The following is a 17924-nucleotide window of genomic DNA, read 5'->3' as shown; positions in this document are numbered from 1 at the left end:
TAGTTAAATGATTGGTGACAACTACTCGTCAATCTGCGTCACTTCACAACCCATGCATCCATTAAGGGACTATATTTCTACTTTCTCTATTTCTACTTTCTTTCAGTGTCATTAGGTTCAGTTTAGTTTAATCCTGAAGCTCAACTCCGTCAAAGTACCGAGTTTACAAAGTAGTGAACTCAGTAGCTTCTTAATTTTTGCTTTGTGTCCTTTGTGTTGGAGATGCCATTTTGGCACTGCATACTTTAGCACTGGTCTGACATATGTTGTTGTATAGTGTTTGGAATGTGTCCGTATCTTGACTCCTGAATGTTGCTGAATCTTAGTCTTTTGTCTTGGGTTCAATATTAACTGCTCATGTAATTGTGTGATTGTGTGTGTGTGTATATATATATATATATATATATATATATATATATATATATATATGACAATGTCAGACCACGGAGGAAAATTGAAACAGGAAATTTCCTTAAGTACTTTCGTATATTAAATACATCTTCAGAAGGTCTTCCTTCTGAAGATGTATTTAATATACGAAAGTACTTAAGGAAATTTCCTGTTTCAATTTTCCTCCGTGGTCTGACATTGTCACATTCTTAATCACGTGTTTATTTTCGTGATATACACACATATATATATATATATATATATATATATATATATATATATATATATATATATATATATATATATATATATATATATATATATATATATACAATTAAATTATTAATAATTAATATTAATATTAATAAATTATTAATTATTATTAAATTAGAAGAGTACGACAGCTTGCTGAAATCAACACTAGAAAAAGCCCTCAATCTTTCCCTCAGCGACTTACAGTGGAAACAGGCCTCCCTTCCTGTCAGACTCGGGGGCCTTGGCGTGCGCACAGCAACACAAATTGCTGTACCAGCGTTCCTGTCCTCTTCAGTGAGGTCTGACAACTTGGTGAAGGAAATCCTACCTGAGCACCTAGTTCAACAGGCACAGGTACATGATCCCAGCTTCACAGACTGCAAAACCAAATGGGTCTCTCTCGCAGGACCAGCACCCCAACCACCGCCTTCTGAAGCCCATAAGCAATCCAGCTGGGATCGCCCCATTGCCGACCAAGAAGCTGCGACTTTGCTAGAAGCTGCGACAACACCACATGACACTGCCCGACTTAGAGCTGTAGCAGCTCCCCATGCAGGTGATTTCCTATTAGCAACCCCAATGTCAGCAACCGGCACCCGTCTCACACCGCAGGCCCTCCGAATTGCCGTGGCTCTCCGCCTCGCTGCCCCAGTCCACACTGAATACAGGTGTATTTGCGGCGAGGCAGAGGCCGACAGATACGGACGGCATGGCCTTCCCTGCCAAAGGACAGGAGGATGGCATGCAAGACACGGCGAGGTCAATGACATTATTAAGAGAAGCCTTACCACAGCCGGTTGTCCAGCAGAGAGAGAGCCCCGTTACCTAATGTCCCGCAACTCTGATGAGCCTGTCGGTCGCCCAGACGGAATCACGGTGAACCCCTGGAAGAATGGTAGACAGTTGGTGTGGGACTACACATGTGTTTCAACTTTAGCCAATACCTATGTTGACTTCAGTGCACCACAAGCAGGAGGAGCTGCCAATCACCGGGAAGCGGCCAAGTCACGTAAATACAGAGACCTTGAGCACCACTACAATTTTGTCCCCATTGCCTCAGAGACACTTGGTGCCTGGGGTAAAAGTGCTGCTAGCTTTTTGAAGGAGTTGGGGTCTAAGCTAATCGAAACAACTAGAGACCCTAGAGCTGCCAGTTTTCTTTTTCAGCGCCTTAGTGTGGCAATCCAGAGAGGAAATGCTCACTGCATCCATGGTTCCTGCCCGCCATCTGAGGAGCTGGAAGAGCTGTACAACTCGTGACAAGCAGCCTTGCACCCTGCATGTAATCAATATTGTAACTTTTTTTGTGTAATGACATTTTCAAATAAAGTTAGATGAATATACACACATACCAAAAGAATAGGGGTGGTAGGAGAAGAAAATATCAAAGTGCTCAGTGAGGATCCACAAGGTCTTCTCTGAGTACTCTTTATTTTCTTCTCCGAGGCTATGGGTCCCTACACTTGCACCAGAGGTGGTACCCCTTCTAGGTTAAAAATATATATATATATATATATATATATATATATATATATATATATATATATATATATATATATATATATATATATATATATATTATTTTCCTTTAATGATACTCGCATAGTTTCAATTCCTTCACTATATATTGTTTATCATGTCTCATTATGTCTGTTCTCATCCACATGACCTTGCATTTTTCTGAGTTGAAGTCCAGTATCCATTTCTTCCACTATATGTGCAACGTATTTAAGTCTTTCTGCAAACACATGTAATTTTCAATGAACACGAATGGGCGCTTACACACCCACTAGCCAGTCACTGGAAAATAAATCCCCACACATCAAATAGAATACACTGAACTTCAAATATAGCAAAAATCAGACACCAAACAATTCACACCAAACATCTATGAGCAAACAGCATGTATTAAACCATTTGTTTTTTTCAATCATCAGACAATAGAAGAGACAGTTGCTAAACACCGTGACCAAACATTAAAGCCATACTCTACCGAATATAGCACACAGCGCACTCCGGATGCCAAACACATTACACCTCCACTACCAAACGTTACAGACACACACAAACACACACACAACACCTGACAACATGGGCCACATACACACACTAAGCTCTGTAAAACATACGACGGAGGAGATTGTACACCTCTCTATATCTTGGTGGTGCGGGAGTTGTGAATGAAAACGACCTGAGTAAATATTCCTACTTTTCTCACCTCTCCCTCTCTCTCTCTCCTTCCCTCCCTCCTTCTACTTGCCGCATATCTTCATCACCAACATAATCCTGATAGTCTGAACTTCTCTCCTCGTTCTTTCATTCGTCTTTCTATTTACTATCGCTTTCTCTATCTCCTCTCTTACTCACAACTCTTCTCCAACCTCCGTTTCTCTCCCCTGCTTCTCCTCTCTCTCTCTCTCCCTCTCTCTCCCCCTTCTATCCTCTCTCCCTCTCCCCTCTGGCGTCTCCCCTCTGCTTTGTCTCCCTGTAATGCTTGTTATTGTCTCAAGAATGGCATATATATTTACTGTGTGTTTTCATACACAATAAAGACTATGGCCACGACTCTTCCTGAAGGCCATCTGGATCCGCTCTCACAGGATAGGAGAGGGTTCATGAAGGATCCGATAATAAGCCCCTCTCGGTGCTGCGATGGATTCACGAAGTATCTTGCGTATGGGGGTTCATGGGGCATGCTACTCCCATTCATGGAGATGAGGTGGATTCAATGAGCATTGGGCGTTCGTGGGGACGAAGTAGATTCACGGAGTACGGTAGGTAAGGCGTTCGTGAGGAGACGTAATGGACTGAAAGGGCATCCGTGGACTGGTCGTTCGTGAGGGAGTTTATTTTTGTTTTTAACTTTTCGTAACTGTAGTCCAGGGTGAGTTAGAGTGGAATTTTTAATGGTGTGTGGCTTGTACTTTTGCTGCTTTTGGTTGACTGGTAATTTTAAATGATATTGTAAATAATTTGAATTTATTTTAATTTTGTTATCAATATATATTATTTCCATTTTTATTATTGTATTTTCATTATTTTTAATTTAATTTGTATTATTTTATTTATAGTATTTTTATTTTATCTATATTATTATTAAATTTTTATTTTTATTTTTATTATTACATTTTTATTGGTATACATATTATTAATATAATTTATAATCTTCATACTCATCTTTGCATTACCTTGCAGTGGTAAATAAATAAAAAATCAGGACAAAATAGTTTTTTTCTGTTTTCTGTAAACGCTTTCCCAACCTTAAGTAAATAAAACAGCAGATGACAACGCCAAGAACAATCACTTTTATATAACAACTGTACGACAGATGTTTATTTAGCAGTTCCATCAAAGTAAAGTGCTTCTGTCGGTTCATCTCTCTGAACCATAAAAGAAAAAAGCAGGTTACTGGAGATTCTTAACCCTAATTGGGTTAATTCGACCTTTAATTACCTATCTTTATTATAATTGATTAATCAGAATGGCTGATATGGTAACATTTCGGCTCTTTGTGATCTTATGAATTTATGATACATTAAAAAAAAATTGTTGTCCATTTTGTAATTTTAATCACTAAATAATTTTATTGTTGCTAAGCTATTCATATTATTTCTTGATATTGTTTTTTTTTTAGCCTTTCGTTGTGTTTGTTGCTAATTTTCAGCAATTCTTGGAATGCAATGTTATGTCAAAGGAATCTCTATAATGGTTTTGTTGTCCATAATCTTTTATTACTGGTTATAACTGTATTATTGACCAATATTTTTACTGATAACTTGGGTATGTGTGTGTGTGAGCAAGAGAGAGAGAGAGAGAGAGAGAGAAGAAAGAGAGAGAGGAAAGAGGGAGGGAGAAAGAGAGAGAAGAAGGAGAGAGGGAGCAAGAGGGAGAGAGGGAGAAAAAGATTGAGAAGCAGAAAGGGAGAAAGAGAGAGAGACAGAGTAAGAGTGAGACAGACACACAGACCAATATAGATTCACACTCACACTCAAGAGACATAGAAAGTGATACCAAACGCCAAAGAAAGTGATATAGAAAAACCGGAGAAACACAGAGAACAATGCAAAGAGTGACAAAGAAATACAGACCCGGTGACCAACTGGATCGTAAAGTATGATCATAACTCTCAATGTTTCCAGCCAAATGGAATATAACTGGAAAGAAACTGGAACAATCTCGGTCTTTTGGAATAAACATTGTACAGAAATAGCCTTTAAATTAGAAACAAACTTTGTTACTTCACAATGTTCCCCAGGCAAGAAAAAAGTTTTCAGCCACAGAAAGGTAACTGGAAAACTATTGGACTTGAAAAGCTATTGGACTGGAAAAGCTATTGGACTGGGAACTATTGGACTGGAAAAGCTATTGGACTGGAAAAGCTATTGGACTGGAAAAGCTTTTGAACTGGAAAAACCATTGAACAGGAAAAACTATTAACTGATAGATTTATTAAACTAGTTATCTATTAAACTGAAAAAACTATTCAACTGTTAAAACTACTGAACAGACAAAATATTTAACTGAAAAACTAATGAACTGAAAAATAATTAAAAAAACTGTTGAAGTAATAAACCCATTTGATTGGAAAAACAATTGAAGTGAAAACAAACTTGAAATAAAAAAAAACATTGGACTGAAAAACACATTGGACTATTTCTAATGTTATGGTTCCTAGAGGCCAGAAGACAGTGTTGGAGGCCGGGAGACAGTGCTGGCGGGCAGGAGACAGTGTTGGAGGCCGGGAGACAGTGCTGGAGGCCGGGAGACAGTGCTGGCGGGCAGGAGACAGTGTTGGAGGCCAGGAGACAGTGCTGGAGGCCAGGAGACAGTGTTGGAGGCCAGGAGACAGTGCTGGAGGCCGGGAGACAGTGCTGGAGGGCAGGAGACACTGCTGGAGGCCAGGAGACAGTGCTGGAGGCCAGTAGACAGTGCTGGAGGCCAGGACACAGTGCTGGAGGCCAGGAGACAGTGTTGGAGGCCGGGAGACAGTGCTGGAGGCCAGGAGACAGCGATGGAGGCCAGGAGACAGTGCTGGAGGCCAGGAGACAATACTGTAGGCCAGGAGACACAGCTGTAGGCCAGGAGACAATACTGGAGGCCAGGAGACAGTACTGGAGGCCAGGAGACAGTCCTGGAGGCCAGAAGACAGTACTGGAGGCCAGGAGACAGTAATGTTGGCCAGGAGACAGTGTTAGAGGCCAGGAGACAGTACTGGAGGCCAGGGGACAGTACAGGAGGCCAGAAGACAATACTGGAGGCCAGGAGACAGTACTGGAGGCCAGGAGACAGTACTGGAGGCCAGGAGACAGTACTGGAGGCCAGAAGACAATACTGGAGGCCAGGAGACAGTACTGGAGGCCAGGAGACAGTACTGGAGGCCAGGAGACAGTACTGGAGGCCAGGAGACAGTACTGGAGGCCAGAAGACAATACTGAAGGCCAGGAGACAGTACTGGAGGCCAGGAGACAATACTGGAGGCCAGGAGACAGTACTGGAGGCCAGGAGACAGTCCTGGAGGCCAGAAGACAATACTGGAGGCCAGGAGACAGTACTGGAGGCCAGGAGACAGTACTGGAGGCCAGGAGACAGTACTGGAGGCCAGGAGACAGTACTGGAGGCCAGAAGACAATACTGGAGGCCAGGAGACAGTACTGGAGGCCAGGAGACAGTACTGGAGGCCAGAAGACAATACTGGAGGCCAGAAGACAGTACTGGAGGCCAGGAGACAGTACTGGAGGCCAGGAGACAGTACTGGAGGCCAGGAGACAATACTGGAGGCCAGGACACAGTACTGGAGGCCAGAAGACAATACTGGAGGCCAGGAGACAGTACTGGAGGCCAGGAGACAGTACTGGAGGCCTGAAAACAATACTGGAGGCCAGGAGACAGTACTGGAGGCCAGAAGACAGTACTGGAGGCCAGGAGACAGTACTGGAGGCCAGGAGACAGTACTGGAGGCCAGGAGACAGTACTGGAGGCCAGGAGACAGTACTGGAGGCCAGAAAACAATACTGGAGGCCAGGAGACAGTACTGGAGGCCAGAAGACAGTACTGGAGGCCAGGAGACAGTACTGGAGGCCAGGAGACAGTACTGGAGGCCAGGAGACAGTACTGGAGGCCAGGAGACAATACTGGAGGCCAGGAGATAGTACTGGAGTCCAGGAGACAGTGCTGGAGGCCAGAAGACAGTGTTGAAGGCCATGAGACAGTACTGGAAGCCAAGAGACAGTGTTGGAGACTAGGAGACAGTACTGAAGTCCAGGAGACAGTGCTGGAGGCCAGGAGACAGTACTGGAGGCCAGGAGACAGTACTGGAGTCCAGGAGACAGTGCTGGAGGCCAGGAGACAAGGCTGGAGGCCAGAAGACAGTGCTGGAGGCCATGAGACAGTGCTGGAAGCCAAGAGACAGTGCTGGAGACTAGGAGACAGGGTGAGAAGAGAAGCAGCAACTCCAAGGCTGCCAGTGTACTGGGCATGAAATATGTATAACGTAAGATAATGTACAATGGGACACGGGACCACCGGGGCCTCTTCCTTGCCACACTCCACCACAGTCACGACAACTCACTGTGCCTCCCCTCCCTCCCTCCCCCACACACGACAGGGTCTCGCGGACGAGTAGTCGACGTCCGGGATTCACAATCCAGGGACCCTGAGCTCTATTGCCGGCCGGGACAAATATTTAGGTCGAATTCTTCAACTTGATGACTCTGTTGACATAGGAGGAAATAGGTATCCGGGGAGGTAGAGAGCTGTGGCGGGCTATACTGGCTGGGAATGTGTGTGTGTGTGTACTCACCTAATTGTACTCACCTAATTGTGCTTGCGGGGGTTGAGCTTTGGCTCTTTGGTCCCGCCTCTCAACTGTCAATCAACTGGTGTACAGATTCCTGAGCCTACTGGGCTCTATCATATCTACATTTGAAACTGTGTATGGAGTCAGCCTCCACTACATCACTTCCTAATGCATTCCATTTATTAACTACTCTGACACTGAAAAAATTCTTTCTAACGTCTCTGTGGCTCATCTGGGTACTAAGTTTCCACCTGTGTCCCCTTGTTCGTGTCCCACCCGTGCTGAAGAGTTTGTCTTTGTCCACCCTGTCAATTCCCCTGAGAATTTTGTAGGTGGTTATCATGTCTCCCCTTACTCTTCTGTTTTCCAGGGATGTGAGGTTCAGCTCCTTTAGCCTTTCCTCTTAGCTCAATCCTCTCAGTTCCGGGACGAGCCTGGTGGCATACCGCTGAATCTTCTCTAACTTTGTCTTGTGTTTAACTAGGTATGGACTCCAGGCTGGAGCTGCATACACCAGGATTGGTCTTACATAAGTGGTATACAGGGTTCTGAAAGATTCCTTACACAAGTTTCTGAAGGCAGTTCTTATGTTGGCCAGTCTAGCATATGCCGCTGATGATATTTTTTTGATGTGGGCCTCTGGAGACAGGTTCGGTGTGATATCAACCCCCAGATCCTTCTCTCTATTTGATTCTTGCAGGATTTTCCCTCCCAGATGATACCTTGTGTTCAGCCTCCTGCTCCCTTTGCCTAATTTCATCACCTTACACTTTCCAGAGTTGAACTTCAGCAGCCATTTTCTAGACCATTCCTCCAGTTTATCCAGGTCATCCTGTAGTCTCTGTCTATCTTCATCCGTCTTGATTCTTCTCATAATTTTTGCATCATCAGCAAACATCGAGAGGAATGAGTCTATACCCTCTGGAAGATCGTTCACATATATTAGAAACAGGATGGGTCCAAGTACTGAGCCCTGTGGGACTCCGCTGGTGACATCTCGCCACTCTGATGTCTCCCCCCTCACCGTTACTCGCTGTTTCCTGTTGCTTAAGTACTCCCTTATCCACTGGAGCACCTTCCCTTTTACTCCTGCCTGTTGCTCCAACTTTTTTAACAGCCTTTTATGGGGTACTGTGTCAAAGGCTTTTTGGCAATCCAGGAAAGTGCAGTCGGCCCACCCTTCTCTTTCCTGCCTAATTTTCGTTGCCTGGTCATAAAATTCTATTAAACCTGTGAGGCACGATTTACCATCTCTGAACCCATGTTGGTGGTGCGTTACAAAGTTATTTCCCTCCAGATGCTCTACGAGCCTTTTCCTCACGATCTTCTCCAGCACCTTGCATGGTATACAAGTTAAGGAAACTGGCCTGTAATTCAGTGCCTCTTGCCTGTCACCCTTTTTGTATATTGGGACCACGTTAGCTGTCTTCCAACTTTCTGGTAAGTCTCCTGTTTCCAGTGACCTGTTATACACCATAGAGAGTGGCACACTTAGTGCTTCTGCACCTTCCTTTAGTATCCATGGTGAGATTCTATCAGGCCCAACAGCCTTTGTCACATCTAGCTCCAACAGACACCTTTTGACCTCATCACTGGTGAGGTCAAATTCCTCCAAGGTTGCTTGGTTTGCCGCCTCCTCATTTAGTGCAGGGGCTTTTCCTTGTTCTATTGTGAAGACCTCCTGGAATCTCTTGTTGAGTTCTTCACACACCTCCTTGTCATTCTCTGTGTATCTGTTCTCCCCTTTCCGCAGCTTCATCACTTGTTCCTTCACTGCTGTTTTCCTCCTGATATGTGTGTGTTTGTGTGTGTGTGTGTGTGTGTGTGTGTGTGTGTGTGTTTGTGTGTGTGTGTGTGTGTGTGTGTGTGTGTGTGTGTGTGTGTGTGTGTGTACTCACCTAGTTGTACTCACCTAGTTGTGTTTGCGGGGGTTGAGCTCTGGCTCTTTGGTCCCGCCTCTCAACCGTCAATCAACAGGTGTACAGATTCCTGAGCCTATTGGGCTCTATCATATCTACACTTGAAACTGTGTATGGAGTCAGCCTCCACCACATCACTTCCTAATGCATTCCATTTGTCAACCACTCTGACACTAAAAATGTTCTTTCTAATATCTCTGTGGCTCATTTGGGCGCTCAGTTTCCACCTGTGTCCCTTTGTGCGTGTGCCCCTTGTGTTAAATAGCCTGTCTTTATCTACCCTATCAATTCCCTTGAGAATCTTGAATGTAGTGATCATGTCCCCCCTAACTCTTCTGTCTTCCAGCGAAGTGAGGTTCAATTCCCACAGTCTCTCCTCGTAGCTCATACCTCTCACTCGGTTACTAGTCTGGTGGCAAATCTTTGAACCTTTTCCAGTTTAGTCTTATCCTTGACTAGATATGGACACCATGCTTGGGCTGCATACTCCAGAATTGGCCTGACATATGTGGTATGCAAAGTTCTGAATGAGTAGTGGTAGTGGGTGGTAATGGGTGGTAGTGAGTGGTAGTGGGTGGTAGTGGGTGGCAGTAGGAGGTAGTGGGTGGTGGTCTAGCGATTCCCACACTGGTCTCTCATCCAACAAGGACCTTGGTCAGGAGAATTGACATTTCCGGGAGCAAATAATCCATACGTCAATCTCAACTCACACCTCCCTGCCGTTAGTCAGTAATGAGTGACGTCGTAAGTCAGTCCATCTTCACACGTGAGCTAAGAGCCTCTTCCTAATGTGCACAACACTCAAGACCAACGTCAATTTAACGTCGTATTACCATCAGCGTTGACTGAACGTTAATTTAACGCCTAACCAACGCCACTGCTGGGTACTGTTCACTATTACAAGGATGTCAGAAATGTGAAACTCTGCCTTCTCAATGTTAAACGATAATTTAACTGTTGTGAATTTAAACAATGAGCGCTGTTAATGTTGTTAACGGCGCTCTGGAATCGTAGTTCTGAGGTTCCGGGTTTCCGAGACGGAAACAAAGGGGTAGAGTTTTTTTTTCACCCTGATGTGTCTGTTGACCTAGCAGTAAATAGGTACCTGGGAGTTAGACAGCTACTATGGGTTGCTTCCTATGGATATGTAACAAAAAAAAGGAGGCCTGGTCGAGGACCGGGCCGTGGGGACGCTAAGCCCCGAAATCCTCTAGATTATCCCTTTCCAGTGCTATATAGTCGTAATGGCTTGGCGCTTTCCCCTTGATAGTTCCCTTCCTACCATGTAAATATCATATGATCCATCAAACTATCAATTCCCTGATATATTACATGATATTTTATAAGAAAACGCTCTTCCTATACGTCACATATACACTATAAAAAGGTTCAATAACCAGATGAGATCAAGTCATTCTTTAAGATCTTCCCAACATGTCTTCAGCTGATAAGCTCCGTCAAGATGGCAAATAAGAGTAGAAAAAAATACTTTCACGGGTCGTGAATGATAGAAAAAGTTCAAAAAGAGTTCCCGTCCAAAACTGTGGAACTGGAAGGGGAAGTTTGTGAGGGCCGGCGGTCACCCATCCGGCTCTCTGCCGCCTGGTTGAGTGTTTCCTTACATCCTCGCCTTGCCCCTCATCCCCTCCTCCTTGCCCTTCATTCCCCCTCTCTTTCCCATCCTCCCCCCTTTCCCATCCTCCGTCCTTGTCCCTAAACGCCCCCTTGCCCCTCCAGAGCCCACCTGGAGTCGTAACTCAGCTCCCCATTGCCTCTACAAGTAGCAATATCCACTTGCCCCTTAACCCCCACTTTTCAATACGTTGCTTATTGAACATTTTAAACTCTTGTTAAGGGTATCCAGGTTCCCCTATAACCAACGATGGGCTCATTCAACTGTTGTGGGCCGCATCCTGTGAAAAACTCGCTGGTTTCATATTTACTGCTAGGTGAGCAGATGCATCAGGTGTAAGGCAACGTGCACGAGCGTCACGTCATGTCCGAGAATCAAACCCGGGACCAGTAAGTTGTGGCTCGACGATAGAGTTTTGGCTTTGGTGTTGGGCTGAAGGCCTATATCCCCCCCCCCCTGGAGGCTTATGAAGGCCGCCGCAATACTGACCAACCAGCAAATATACTTTAGTCCTGAATATAGTGAAAGTTATACTAAAGTTATACTATACCTTTAAAGTTATAATATACTGAGAGTATACTAAATTATACTCTGTGTATATATATGCAGAGAAGCGAGGTATACCTCACGGTGAAGCTGTCTCTTATGTAAAGCAGAAAATACGTGAGTTTACTGCAATATACTGACACTGAAGCTTCAAAGCGTACTCAAGTTTACACTCACGAGGTTTGCCCTTCTTACCTAAATATTAACACCTCGGTACTTACTAAGCAGTTTACGAGGTCGGAAGCACAGCAAGGTCGCCCATAACAACAATAACTGTGGGGTTTGAGGGCAAGATAACCTCACGGCACATCGCAGCTCGTAAAGTCTTGAATATATACAGACAACGTTGATAGGATCGAGATAAGAGGTCCGGTTATTCAGCCTGTTCTCGCAGACAGAGATCCAAGCTCGTTAATCCAGCAGCCAAACCCACTGTTAATGAATGAAAAGCGGTTACACACACAACTGATGACGTCCGAACACTTCCGGAACAAGTGCTTCGCTCACGTCCTGTGTTCGAACGACAATTCTATAAATGCTTCACCCAGGTAATTTTTATGCATAATAATATTAATTTATATATATATATATATAAATATATATATTTATATATATATATATATATATATATATATATATATATATATATATATTTATATATATATATATATATATATATATATATATATATATATATATATATATATATATATAACTGAAAACTCACACCCCAGAAGTGACTCGAACCCATACTCCCAGGAGCAACGCAACTGGTATGTACAAGACGCCTTAATCCACTTGACCATCACGACCGGACAAAATGAGGTGATAGCCGAAGCTATTTGAACCACCCCACCGCCGGCACTCGGATGGTAAACATGGGCATAGCATTTTACCAAATCACCTCATTCTTTGGGGCACACGTGAGGAACACAAATGCGAACAAGCCTGAATGGTCCCCAGGACAATATGCAACTGAAAACTCACACCCCAGAAGTGACTCGAACCCATACTCCCAGGAGCAACGCAACTGGTATGTACAAGACGCCTTAATCCACTTGACCATCACGACCGGACAAAATGAGGTGATAGCCGAAGCTATTTGAACCACCCCACCGCCGGCACTCGGATGGTAAACTTGGGCATAGCATTTTACCAAATCACCTCATTCTTTGGGGCACACGTGAGGAACACAAATGCGAACAAGCCTGAATGGTCCCCAGGACAATATGCAACTGAAAACTCACACCCCAGAAGTGACTCGAACCCATACTCCCAGGAGCAACGCAACTGGTATGTACAAGACGCCTGCACTCGGATGGTAAACTTGGGCATTCAAATAGCTTCGGCTATCACCTCATTTTGTCCGGTCGTGATGGTCAAGTGGATTAAGGCGTCTTGTACATACCAGTTGCGTTGCTCCTGGGAGTATGGGTTCGAGTCACTTCTGGGGTGTGAGTTTTCAGTTGCATATTGTCCTGGGGACCATTCAGGCTTGTTCGCATTTGTGTTCCTCACGTGTGCCCCAAAGAATGAGGTGATTTGGTAAAATGCTATGCCCAAGTTTACCATCCGAGTGCCGGCGGTGGGGTGGTTCAAATAGCTTCGGCTATCACCTCATTTTGTCCGGTCGTGATGATCAAGTGGATTAAGGCGTCTTGTACATACCAGTTGCGTTGCTCCTGGGAGTATGGGTTCGAGTCACTTCTGGGGTGTGAGTTTTCAGTTGCATATTGTCCTGGGGACCATTCAGGCTTGTTCGCATTTGTGTTCCTCACGTGTGCCCCAAAGAATGAGGTGATTTGGTAAAATGCTATGCCCAAGTTTACCATCCGAGTGCCGGCGGTGGGGTGGTTCAAATAGCTTCGGCTATCACCTCATTTTGTCCGGTCGTGATGGTCAAGTGGATTAAGGCGTCTTGTACATACCAGTTGCGTTGCTCCTGGGAGTATGGGTTCGAGTCACTTCTGGGGTGTGAGTTTTCAGTTGCATATTGTCCTGGGGACCATTCAGGCTTGTTCGCATTTGTGTTCCTCACGTGTGCCCCAAAGAATGAGGTGATTTGGTAAAATGCTATGCCCAAGTTAACCATCCGAGTGCCGGCGGTGGGGTGGTTCAAATAGCTTCGGCTATCACCTCATTTTGTCCGGTCGTGATGGTCAAGTGGATTAAGGCGTCTTGTACATACCAGTTGCGTTGCTCCTGGGAGTATGGGTTCGAGTCACTTCTGGGGTGTGAGTTTTCAGTTGCATATTGTCCTGGGGACCATTCAGGCTTGTTCGCATTTGTGTTCCTCACGTGTGCCCCAAAGAATGAGGTGATTTGGTAAAATGCTATGCCCAAGTTTACCATCCGAGTGCCGGCGGTGGGGTGGTTCAAATAGCTTCGGCTATCACCTCATTTTGTCCGGTCGTGATGGTCAAGTGGATTAAGGCGTCTTGTACATACCAGTTGCGTTGCTCCTGGGAGTATGGGTTCGAGTCACTTCTGGGGTGTGAGTTTTCAGTTGCATATTGTCCTGGGGACCATTCAGGCTTGTTCGCATATATATATATATATATATATATATATATATATATATATATATATATATATATATATATATATATATATATATATATATATATATGAGAACAAACCAATTTTTAAACACAGTACTCACCTAGTTGTACTTGCGGGGGGGATGAGCACTGGCTCTTTGGTCCCGCCTCTAAACTGTCACTCATTTTATTCCCACACACCCAGTATGTTAACATTGATGAATGCGTCTGAGAAGGACGGCCGCTGCTTTAACCAGCCTAGTGTGAGGACAGGTTGGTGAGTCGTGCAGCCCATCCTCATCAACAAAGGCAAAATGCTCGTTACAACAGTGCCCAAAGATCAGGTCTCTGGGCCGTGTTATTTCTGCTGGATGAGTCTAGCCTTGAGATGGGGTTTCCAGTGTGGTACAACCTCGTTAACTTCCCCTTCCCCAACAAGCCAACCTAACCTAACCTAACCTAACCTAACCTAACCTAACCTAACCTTCCCCAACAAGCCAACATAACCTAACCTAACCTAACCTAACCAACCTCGTTAACTCCCCCTTCCCCAACAAGCCAAAATCATACAGTGCAATGCACAAATATACAACTTTACAGTAAACAAACATATGCGATGCAACGGGCGACGTATGCAAACGCACATTATTGCAACTGTGGAAGCTTTGCAAAATTACTATACAACTAGATACGGGTCGTTATCGTACACCACCCCCCTCCCCCCGAGCTTGTCCTGCACCTGAAGTAATCGTACTTCAAGTCATTAAGTTATTATAACCAATATACATATTGGTTATTATAACCAATAAATACATATTATAACCAATATACAAAAATGGCTTATTTTTATTCAATAAACAATTTTAACAGTAAAATACTACAAAAACTGTAATATTGCACTACTCACCTAATGGCTTGAAAGTCGGGGCCCAGGAGCCGACAGCCAACCCCTCGCTACTGGTAAGTGGACAACCGCACCAAGAGAACGGCCGTGTTTATGGCCGTAGTTCGACGGTCATAATCCACTACCACGACCGGCTCGATCTGCAAGTTCACGTACCGATAACCGGCCTCTTTACGACCTCTCATCAAAGCCCTGAAAAATGGCCTCCAAAACAGTGGGATTCGAACGAGGATCCGAGACTCTTTATCGAGCACGATGGCAAAACATTGAGAGTTGTTGGTGCTCCTTGAGTCCCGGATGGTCCCCTGTGGCGGGTATTTGTTTGTATATTTGTTTCTCGCTCTGTTTTATGCACTTATTTTGGGGCAAAAATGAGAGAGCGAGAAAGGTGAAGAGTAGAAGTGGACAGTGTTAGTTGGGTACCTGCTGGACAGTGTTAGTTGGGTACCTGCTGGACAGTGTTAGTTGGGTACCTGCTGGACAGTGTTAGTTGGGTACCTGCTGGACAGTGTTAGTTGGGTTCCTGCTGGACAGTGTTAGTTGGGTACCTGCTGGACAGTGTTAGTTGGGTACCTGCTGGACAGTGTTAGTTGGGTTCCTGCTGGACAGTGTTAGTTGGGTACCTGCTGGACAGTGTTAGTTGGGTACCTGCTGGACAGTGTTAGTTGGGTACCTGCTGGACAGTGTTAGTTGGGTTCCTGCTGGACAGTGTTAGTTGGGTACCTGCTGGACAGTGTTAGTTGGGTTCCTGCTGGACAGTGTTAGTTGGGTACCTGCTGGACAGTGTTAGTTGGGTACCTGCTGGACAGTGTTAGTTGGGTTCCTGCTGGACAGTGTTAGTTGGGTACCTGCTGGACAGTGTTAGTTGGGTACCTGCTGGACAGTGTTAGTTGGGTACCTGCTGGACAGTGTTAGTTGGGTACCTGCTGGACAGTGTTAGTTGGGTTCCTGCTGGACAGTGTTAGTTGGGTATCTGCTGGACAGTGTTAGTTGGGTACCTGCTGGACAGTGTTAGTTGGGTTCCTGCTGGACAGTGTTAGTTGGGTATCTGCTAGACAGTGTTAGTAGGGTACCTGCTGGACAGTGTTACTTGGGTACCTGCTGGACAGTGTTAGTTGGGTACCTGCTGGACAGTGTTAGTTGGGTACCTGCTGGACAGTGTTAGTTGGGTACCTGCTGGACAGTGTTAGTTGGGTACCTGCTGGACAGTGTTAGTTGGGTACCTGCTGGACAGTGTTAGTTGGGTACCTGCTGGACAGTGTTAGTTGGGTTCCTGCTGGACAGTGTTAGTTGGGTATCTGCTGGACAGTGTTAGTTGGGTACCTGCTGGACAGTGTTAGTTGGGTTCCTGCTGGACAGTGTTAGTTGGGTATCTGCTAGACAGTGTTAGTAGGGTACCTGCTGGACAGTGTTAGTTGGGTACCTGCTGGACAGTGTTAGTTGGGTACCTGCTGGACAGTGTTAGTTGGGTACCTGCTGGACAGTGTTAGTTGGGTTCCTGCTGGACAGTGTTAGTTGGGTATCTGCTGGACAGTGTTAGTTGGGTACCTGCTGGACAGTGTTAGTTGGGTTCCTGCTGGACAGTGTTAGTTGGGTATCTGCTAGACAGTGTTAGTAGGGTACCTGCTGGACAGTGTTAGTTGGGTACCTGCTGGACAGTGTTAGTTGGGTACCTGCTGGACAGTGTTAGTTGGGTACCTGCTGGACAGTGTTAGTTGGGTTCCTGTTGGACAGTGTTAGTTGGGTTCCTGCTGGACAGTGTTAGTTGGGTTCCTGTTGGACAGTGTTAGTTGGGTTCCTGCTGGACAGTGTTAGTTGGGTTCCTGCTGGACAGTGTTAGTTGGGTTCCTGCTGGACAGTGTTAGTTGGGTTCCTGCTGGACAGTGTTAGTTGGGTTCCTGCTGGACAGTATTAGTTGGGAACCTGCTGGACAGTGTTAGTTCGGTTCCTGCTGGACAGTGTTAGTTGGGTACCTGCTGGACAGTGTTAGTTGGGTACCTGCTGGACAGTGTTAGTTGGGTACCTGCTGGACAGTATTAGTTGGGTACCTGCTGGACAGTGTTAGTTGGGTTCCTGCTGGACAGTGTTAGTTGGGTACCTGCTGGACAGTGTTAGTTGGGTTCCTGCTGGACAGTGTTAGTTGGGTACCTGCTGGACAGTATTAGTTGGGTACCTGCTGGACAGTGTTAGTTGGGTACCTGCTGGACAGTGTTAGTTGGGTACCTGCTGGACAGTGTTAGTTGGGTTCCTGCTGGACAGTGTTAGTTGGGTACCTGCTGGACAGTGTTAGTTGGGTACCTGCTGGACAGTGTTAGTTGGGTACCTGCTGGACAGTGTTAGTTGGGTACCTGCTGGACAGTGTTAGTTGGGTACCTGCTGGACAGTGTTAGTTGGGTACCTGCTGAACAGTGTTAGTTGGGTTCCTGTTGGACAGTGTTAGTTGGGTTCCTGCTGGACAGTGTTAGTTGGGTACCTGCTGGACAGTGTTAGTTGGGTACCTGCTGGACAGTGTTAGTTGGGTACCTGCTGGACAGTGTTAGTTGGGTTCCTGTTGGACAGTGTTAGTTGGGTTCCTGCTGGACAGTGTTAGTTGGGTTCCTGTTGGACAGTGTTAGTTGGGTTCCTGTTGGACAGTGTTAGTTGGGTTCCTGCTGGACAGTGTTAGTTGGGTTCCTGCTGGACAGTGTTAGTTGGGTTCCTGCTGGACAGTGTTAGTTGGGTTCCTGTTGGACAGTGTTAGTTGGGTTCCTGCAGAACAGTGTTAGTTGGGTTCCTGCTGGACAGTGTTAGTTGGGTTCCTGCTGGACAGTGTTAGTTGGGTTCCTGCTGGACAGTGTTAGTTGGGTTCCTGTTGGACAGTGTTAGTTAGGTTCCTGCTGGACAGTGTTAGTTGGGTTCCTGCTGGACAGTGATAGTTGGGTTCCTGCTGGACAGTGTTAGT

The sequence above is a fragment of the Procambarus clarkii genome, chromosome 8, assembly GCF_040958095.1.
Source record: "Procambarus clarkii isolate CNS0578487 chromosome 8, FALCON_Pclarkii_2.0, whole genome shotgun sequence".
Classification (NCBI taxonomy): domain Eukaryota; kingdom Metazoa; phylum Arthropoda; class Malacostraca; order Decapoda; family Cambaridae; genus Procambarus; species Procambarus clarkii.
This window is presented reverse-complemented; position numbering follows the sequence as displayed.